We start from the raw sequence: 9,667 nt of genomic DNA, 5'->3' as shown, positions 1-9,667 counted from the left end.
TGTTTGCTGAAGAAATAATATGTCAAGTTATTTGACATATTGACTAAATTATGTCAAATGCTTTAATTGACTGCGTTATGTCAAATGGTGATTCAATATTTCCGAAACCAGATATATATTTTTTATTGTGATTAGTGATCCATATTTACCTTTTTACATTTTCCATGAATAGTGAATTATACTGAATCTTGTTTTCTTCTTTTCGGATTTGATACGGAACTCTACTGGATTCACTGAAAAGAAGAGTTTGAATTAGCAGCATGCTAAGAATGGACACCGTGTTTGAAGAGACTGATAAAGAAATTACAAGAGGAGTTTCATCTTTGGAAGAAAAAATGGTCCTTGGGCACACACACCATATGAGCTTTACTTTCAGCATTCTCTGCTCAACTGTTCGGTGCTGTGGTGAGGCACCTATGCATTGTATATATCTGAAATTAAGTGAAAAGCTATTGACAGATTCTGATATCATTTGCCATGAACTTTATTACTGTGTAAGTACTTTTGGATCAAATTACCCTAATGTTTTTCAAAAAAGACTTTAGAAGAAATAAAGCCGCGTTACTTTTTTTGGCACGTTCTTCCTTTAGGATCTACAGTGAGGTAAGTGATACAAATCTCTCTCATTCTGTTTCCAACAAGTAAATAGAATACAAATTGTTCACTAACAAGATTAAGGATTGGGTAATCATTGTTCCTCTAAGTGAAATGCATCCCTGTTTAGTTTTGTTTAGTTTTCACAATTTTGAAAATTTTCCTATTCAATTTTTATCAGTCATAATATATTGAGAGTTTTTAAAAAATGAAAATGGGATTTAGTTAGTGGTTTTTTCTGCTCCTTTTAATATTATTCTCATTCAACTTAACGGGCATTCTAAATAGTAATGAGTGATATGAATATAACCTTAAAGGAAGGAATGAGGGTAGAGTGAGAGAGAAGAGAGTATGACTCGAAAATAATCTCACAAGTTTTATTTGTCAACTCATATGTTTTAACATGTTAGTAGTAGATTTTCTACTCATCCTTAAATTCAGAGCTGTGACTTAGAATACAAAAATGGAGCTAAACAATTCATTTCCATATGACTTCTGTCTGCTACTATACTGATTTTCACGAGTACTATAAATTTTGTAAGAACTAATTTCATTCAGATCTGCATTTAGACTTCCAAGATAGTAAAATGTATAAAAAATATATACATTTTATAGAATAAGGAGTCATTGGGGTAAGTATTACCTTTCTTTAAAAGGTAAATGCAGAAGTTTATAAACACATGCAAAAATGTGCAATCTCATGATTTAATCTTCTATTCAAATAAAAAATAGTAATAGCTAGGCCGTTAGTGACACCAGCAGGGTAATAAACCCTCCTGCAAAGCCAAAGCATTAATACCAGCGATAATGCATGAAGTGATTTTGGGCCATAATCTGGAGAAAATTTAAGTTTAATTGACTGAATCTCCTGAAAGAGAAGGACTTAGGCAGAAACAACAAAAAAATGAACAATACATTAGCCAGAAATCTCAACAAATAAATAAGACACTTGAAAATATTAGAACCAATAAATCTCCATGTAGTAAAAACACACCTAGTTTTGTTGCTGTAGTTGTTGTTTAGAGACAGTGTCTGTCACCCAGGCTGGAGGGCAGTGGTGTGATCTTACCTCCCTGCAACTTCCAACTCCCAGGTTCAAGGGATTCTCCTGCCTGAGCCTCCCAAATAGCTTGGACTACAGGCTCACACCACCAAGCCCAGCTAATTTTTGTGTTTTTAGTAGAGATGGGGTTTCACTATATTGGCCTGTCTGGTCTCAAGCTCCCGACCAAGTGATCCACACACCTTGGCTTCCCAAAGTGTTGGGATTACAGGCATGTGCCATCATGCCTGGCAAAATTTTTCTTTGTTACAATGTTAATTTAAGAAATTTTATACATTTCTTAAATTTTTTGCAATAGGCTGAGCATGGTGGCTCACACCTCTAATCCCAGCACTTTTAAAGGCCAAGGCATACAGATCATCTGAGGGTGGCAGTTCAAGGCCTGCTTTGATGACATGGTGAAACCACCCCTACTACAAATACAAAAGTAGCTGGGTGTGGTGGCATGCCCCTGTAATCCCAGCTACTTAGGAGGTTGAGGCAGTAGAATCACTTGAACCTGGAAGGTAGAGGTTGCAATTCTGTGATGATGAGAAATGTTGACATATTTATATATAGTGTGTGTGTGTATATATATATATACACACAGCAAAAGACACACACACACACTACACCTGTTAGCTGTGTATATGCATTCTTTGGTAAACAGAAGATACATATTTTTAATTGGGTTATTATTTTCTTGTTCTTTTAAATCTGTTTTTATTTCCTTGTACATTTTGATTAACCCCTTTTCTGATGGACAGTTGGAAAATATTTGCTCTCATTATATTAGTCTGGTGATTTATTTTATTTTATTTTATTTTATTTTATTTTATTTTTGTAAAGAATTTTTCTAGTATGATGTAACCTCACTTTTCTGTTTGTGCATTTTTTTTGCCTGCGTTGTTGAAGTCTTATCCAAAAAATATTCTTGCCCAGACCAAGGCCATTAAATGTGTTTTGTGATTTATTCTACTAGTTTCACAGATTGGTGTTGTCATTATATCTTTAATTTTAAACGTTTTTAAATATATATTCTTATAGGTCAGGTCTCACTATATTACCTAGTGTAGAGTGCAGTGGCGTTAAGTGTTTCATGCTATAGGTTTGAACAGTTAGGCTCAGGTAATCCTCCCTGCTGGAACCCCTGAGTAGCTAAAATTATAGGGGCACTCCACTGCACTAATCTTTTTAATCCATTTGGGTTAATTTTTGTATTTGGTGAGAGATAGGGTTCTAATTATGTTCTTCTGCATATAGCTGTCCTGTTTTCCCAGCACCACTTATTGAAGAGACTGACATTTCCTCATTTTGTTTTCTTGGCACCTCTGCAGAATATCAGTTGGCTATACAGGCGTAGATTTATTTTTGCTCGGTGTGTTCTATTGTATTGGTTTATAACATTGTGACATCCCCAATTCTATGGATTCAATCCCCAACCCCATTGACGTCTTCAGGATAGCTCTGGCTATTCACGATTTTTGTGGTTTCATATTTATTTAGCATTTTTTTTCAATTTCTGTGAAAAATGCCATTGGTGTTTTGATAGAGACTGCATTCAACTTGTGCACTTCTTTGGATCATATAAACATTTTAACCATATTACTTTTTCCAATCAATGAACATAAATATCTTTCCATTTATGTATGCCATTTTAACATTTTATTAGTGTTTCATAGATTTCAAACGCAGATTTTTTTTATCTCCTTGGTTAAATTTACTCCCTTTTATCCCCCATACCTATTATGAATAACATTGTGTTCTTAAATTTTTGGGTTTTTTTTGATATTTTGCTGTTAGTGTATGGAAATGCTATGCAATTTTATATGCTGAGTTTGTAAACTGAAACTTTACTTACCTTCTGTATTAGTTCTAACTACTTTTTACTTGTGTGTTTAAGGATTTCGATAGTATGTCATTAGCATATATGCACAATTTTACTCTTTTCTTTCTAATTTGGGTAGCTTTTCTTACTTTCTCTTGTCTAATAGTTCTGGCTAAGGTCTTTTATTATTACATTAATAGAAGTAGTGAAAATGAACATCCTGGTCTTCCTTCAGATCTTCTCAGAAAAGCTTTCATCTTTTAATTCCCTTTGAGTGTAATATTAGCTAAAGGTTTGTATATATGGCATTATCTGGTTATTTGGGTCTATGTCTTTTGTTGTGTTGAGTTACAGTTGTTCCATGCATAATTTGTTAAGAGATTTTATTGTGAAAATGTTGAATTTTGTCAAAACTTTTTTAACTTATTGAAATGACTGCACAGATATTGTTCTTTATTTTGATGATATGATGTATGACATTTAATGATTCCAATATATTAAAACATTCCTGCATCCCTGTAATCTCACTTGATCATGGTGAATGATTTTCTAAATGGTCATTATAAGTCATTTCCCCAGTATTTTATTGAGGATTTTTACATTATGTTTATCAGATATATTAGCGCATAGTTTTCTCTTTTTTCTTGTATCTTTGTCTGGTTTTGTAATCAGCATAATGCCATCCCAATGGAATGAGTTGGAACAGTTCCCATATCTTCCTTTTTGTTTTATGTTTTGACTAGGTTAAAAAAAAGTGGCAGTAGTTTCTTTTTTGTGGCAGGTAGAATGCAGCAGTGAATACATCAGGTCCAGGGCTTTTCTTTAATAGGTGACCTTTTATTGCTGATTTGATTTCTTACCATTAATTTGCTTCTGGGTATCAATTATGGTAACTCTTTTATGGCTCTGATTTCCTTTATAAGGGGCTTTGTTTTCTTTTGTTTTTTTTGTTTTGTTTTGTTTTCTTTTCTTTTTTTACTTTTGAGTTTAGATTTTTGTTTTTCTAACTCCTTCATTGAAACATCAAGTTGTATATTTGATGTCTTCTTGTAGTTGAAGGCATTTATTGCCATAACTTCCCTCTTAAAACTGTTTTGGTTGAATCTCTTAGGTTTTGGTGTGTTGTGTTTCTATTTTTGCCTGAAGAAATATGGTGTTTTTTTTTTTGAGATGGAGGTTTGCTCTTTTCTCTCAGGTTGGAGTGCAATGGTGTGATTGTGGCTCACTGCAACACTCACTTCCTGGGTTCCAGTGATTCTCCTGACTCAGCTTTCTGAGTAGCTGGGATTACAGATGTCCAACAATACACCCAGCTTATTTTTGTATTATAATAGATAAACTGTTTCACCATATTGTCCAGGCTACTCTCAAGCTCCTGACAACATATGATCCACCTGCCTTGGCCCCCAAAATTGCTGAGGATACAGTCATGAGCCATCACACCCAGCTCTACCACACTCTTAAATGCCAGTGTCTGATACATTTGCTCTTTGGATGTTATCCCATTAGTCTCATGAATCTTATTTATGTTTTCTCCTCTGACTCTACATTTTGAATTGACTTGTCTGTGAGTTTTGCTGCTTGACCACTTCTATTGTCACTAAAGTCAATTGCATTTTTTATTTTGTTGTGTTTTATTCTTCAAGATTTCTGTTTGTTTTTTCCTCCCATTTTTTAATCTCTTGTGTAAGTTCTCTGTGTAAATTCTCTGTGTAAAATCTCTTATGTAAATTCTCTGATAAATTTCAGAATTCTTTGTGTTTTGCTGAAGTTCAATGCATTGTCTTAAAACAAGTATTTTGAATTCCTTGTCAGGCCATGTGTCCACGCCCATCTCTTTTGGGGCAGTCACCACCACCGCTTTATTTTAACCACTTGATGCCATCATGTTTCTTTCATTGATCCTAATGCTTGTGACTATGCCTCAATTTCTGTGCAGTGATGTATGTGCCTAATTCGGTGTTTGTAGTTTGTCTTTGTTTGGAAGCTTTCTTCCACAGTAAGACTGTCCAGAGATTCAGGGCAATGAAAAGAAGGAAATTAAGGTCTTTAAGCCTACTATAGCTTCAGCCCTGGTAGCATGAGGGGAAACATTAACGAGCAGACTTTCATGGCAGGAGTAATTTGACCGACAAAGTTGACTCAGTGCCAGGTTGCACCTGCATCACATAGTTGAGCACTGGGTGCACTCAAGGCCTGTATCTTCCATGGCCTGCCCTCTGAACTTTATTCCTGTCTGAGGTTACTGTAGTCAATCAACAGGAATATTGACTGTAACTCAGCTCCATTCTGCTGAGGTCATAATTTCTAATCTGTTGCCGGGGTTGGTCTACATGATTACCCCTGAGTTTCAACCTCCCAAAGTGCTGGGGTAAAGGGACAGGCAAATAAAAGTACTATGCCTACTTCCTTTGACCAAGCAAGCCTCCCACCTCTGCCTCCTGAATAGTTAAGACTACAGGAATGTGCCACCATGCCTGGCTAACATTTTTGGTGTTTTGTTGTTGTTTTTGTTGGGCTCAAGTGATCTAATCACCTCAGCCTTCTAAAGTGCTAGGGTTACAGGTATGAGTCACTGCACCCAGCTAAAATTTACTTTCTAAAATTTAACTTTTAGGTCATTTCCTTTTATTCAGTCTTATTTCTCATAAATTCAGTTAAGAATGTTATTGCTTTAGAGTTTCTCTTTGGGTATTCCTGAAGGAATAAATGGACTCGATAGTAATTTTCTAAATGGTGTTAGAAAACGAATAATTACTTTAGATGAGTAAAGTCTATTTGTCCTCTTTTTGCTTTCTGTTTTCATTTCATTGTGTATAAAGACTGTATTATTTTAACCCTCCTGTATATGTGAAATGAATTTTTACTCTTTCAACTGAATGTAGTAGAAGATTGTTTGAACTGATTATACAACTACTATATAATTTTGGTTTTCTTCCTTGTGCATATTAGTCTAATTATTGGGATAAAAATGTCAAAATTAAATTAATTTTCTTCTTAAAAACTTTCTGATAAAATTACCTAAATACACATAAACAAAAACATGCCCACACATATCACTTAATTTCTAAAACTTTTAATTTTTCTGCTTCTCTAGTACCTCGTATTCCATCACTCAGCAAAATCTGGCAGCTCCACTTCCAGAATTTACTTGAACTCCACAGCTTATTTCTGATTTCCTGTTATCACCATAGTCTAAAACACAGTTTATATTGCATTTGCCTCCCATTTTACACTGTAATTTCCTACTTTACACTCTAAGTTTCTATAAAAAAGAAACCACTTTTTCAAGATCTAATTCAGGTAATTTTATTTGTTCTTAATTGAGACTTCTTTCTAGGTGATGTCACACCTTATAGCATCAGACATGAATGTCTCTATCCAATTTCATGTGTTCCAGTTATTTTATTTTGAGGGAATGTGGATATACATTTATAAATTTGGGTATGTGTGTATTCACTTATTATTTGTTTTTCCCAGGTGTAATATATGTTTTGCATGCATATATTTACTAAATCCCTGATAATGGAAAGATAACAATTCTTTTTTTTTTCTTTCTTGTAAGTAAATTATTTTCTGAAGGAGGTGGGTTGGGAGAAATATATCTTAACATGGCAAGTTTAAAAGAGAAAGTGGCCATTGCTAATGAAAATTATTCTCTAACATTTTTGTGTTTATCTTTAATAGCATTGATGATGATTGCTGATGACATATTCCCTCTTCTCAGTTGTATAGGTGCCATTCACTGCAATATACTGGCCATCCACACTGGCAACGACTTTGCTGCCATTAAGCTACAGGTGGTAAAATTCATCTATGTCATGATATGGCGTTCCTTGGTGATTATCTCACATGTAGTGACTCTGGCATTTTTCCCTGCATCTCTGAAACAGGGGAGCTTACACGTTCTATTAATCTTATATTTTGTATTATTGTTGACACCATGGCTGGAGTTTTGGAAAAGTGGAGCTCATCTTCCTCCCAACACAGAAAATAATTCCAGTTTGGTGGGTAACTATGGATGCTTATCTTAATCATACTAGTTATATGCTGCCATCAATTCTCCTGCTGGCCAGCAGTGAAACTGCAGCTGTCAAATGAGGAATTAATTGATAAGGGACAGAGGTGGGCCATACAATCTACACTACAGCTTTCAGTTTTTAGAAAATGTAATAATAATATTGATATTTATGTTCTTTGTAGGGAACATTTTACTGAAGTCTTGTGACTCAATAATTGCTGTGTAGCTCATCATAATCTGCATATTAGCCATTAGCTTTATGCCCCTCTTCTGTCAGTATTTGCAACCAAGATGGTCAGGCAAAGTATTGCCAGGAGATGTTGAAAATTATCCAGAAGCACAGTGATATTGTGTAAGCATCTGGAGAAAATTCAGTTAAAAGAATAAAAGTAAGCAGCTGAGGAATTACTATCACTCATGGAGAAGGGTTGGATATTTTCAATAAATGAGTATGCAATATCCATATATACTTTCACAGAACAAAGAGTAAAGACGGTGAGTGTTACTTTATAAAGATACTCATAAAATATTATAAACAACAAAATCTTGGAAGTAGTTTCTAATGAAATTGATTTTTCTAATGTGACTATGCATTAATAATTTTTATTTTCTTAAATATAATTCTACAACTTTTTAAACAAAACAAAATCAAAATTGATCTGACTCCAAAAACTAGGCAGAAAAAATAACCATAATACATTTTTCACCTAGTATATTTTTGGAACCTATACCTTAAATTTAGTAAGTTTTTGTAATATAGCATATACATTATCTGTGAACTTTTTCTTTTCACCCTTTTCCCTCTGCAGTGCAGAAATGTTTTAGTTTGACGTAATGTGATCCAATTGTTTTTCGTTGTGCTTTTGTAGTCTGTGCTTTTGGGGTTATAGAATTGAGTTTTCAAAAACACAATTAAATTAAAAATAAGAATTACCACATAATCCAGCTACTCTACTTCCAAATATGTACTCAAAGGATATAAAATTAACATGTCAATGAGATATTTGCACTTCTATTTTCATCTCAGCGTTATTCATAGCAGCCAAGATATGATAACAATCCAAGTGCTCATCAACACATCAACAGATAAAGTGTGGCACATATACACAATGAGATATACTATAGAGCCTTAAAAAAAGGAGGCTGATCTTTTATTTATTTGTTACCAAATGAATCGAGTTGGAAGATATTACGCTCAGTGTAATAAGAGAGGCACAGAAAGACAAGTATAGAATGATCACAATTATATGTAAAATCTAAAAAAGTTGAACTCATTCAAACTGTGAATATGTCAGATGTGGTGGCTCATGCCTGTCACTCCAGCACTATGGAAGGATGAGGTGGTTGGATCACTTCAGGTCAGAAGTTTGAGGACACTGTGAGCCATAGTTGTGTCACTGTACTCCAGTCTAGGCAATGCAGCAAGGCCCTGAATTTTTCTACAAACACACAAAAAATAGTCGGAGATTGGAGTGTGGGGTGGTGATGAGAGTGGATTGAGAAATGAGAGGTGTTCATCAAAGGGTAAAAAATTTCATTGAGACAGGAAGAATTTCTGGTGATCCTTTGCACCAAATGGTGATCAAAGTTAATAAATATCAACTTCAAAATTGTTTAATAAAAAAAAGACAGGCTTGATGGCTCATGTCTGAAATCCCAGCACTTTGGGTGGCCATGGAGGGAGGATCAGTAGAGGTCAGGATTTCAAGACCAGCCTGGCCAACACGATGAAACATTGTCTCTACTGAAAATAAAAGAATTAGCCAGCTTTGGTGGCATGCTTATCTCACCCCAGCTACTCGAGTGGCTGAAGCAAGACAATAACTTGAACTTGGGAGGTGGCAGTTGAAATGAGCTGAGTTTGCACCAGTGCACTCAAGTCTGGGCAACAGAAGCAAAACTCTATCTCAAAAATACAGATTGTTTAAAACGTAGAGTTTATATATTCTTACCACAAAGAAAGAAATGGTATATATGTGAGGTAATGGATATGGTAACTAGCACAATATGATTATTTTGCAATATATACATGCATTATAAAAGCACTTTGTGTCCCATAAATATTTATATTTGTTAATTTAAAATACAAATTTTAATAGAATGAATTACAGTTAAAATAAACTTGGCTTAATATACATAGACAGTAATATATGCTAAAGTTTTCTTCTATTTTGAATATTTG

At 34.4% G+C, this 9,667-nt stretch overlaps 1 pseudogene; it reads left to right on the top strand.

Annotated features, from left to right (window-relative positions):
• The first annotated feature begins 269 nt into the window (after nt 1-269).
• LOC129053225 (testis-specific XK-related protein, Y-linked-like) lies at nt 270-7,628 on the top strand (annotated as a pseudogene).
• The last annotated feature ends 2,039 nt before the right edge of the window (nt 7,629-9,667 follow it).

The sequence above is a fragment of the Pongo abelii genome, chromosome Y, assembly GCF_028885655.2.
Source record: "Pongo abelii isolate AG06213 chromosome Y, NHGRI_mPonAbe1-v2.0_pri, whole genome shotgun sequence".
In the NCBI taxonomy this organism is placed as follows: Eukaryota; Metazoa; Chordata; class Mammalia; order Primates; family Hominidae; genus Pongo; species Pongo abelii.
The sequence above is the reverse complement of the archived record's forward strand: the minus strand, read 5'-3'. Positions and strand labels throughout refer to the sequence as shown.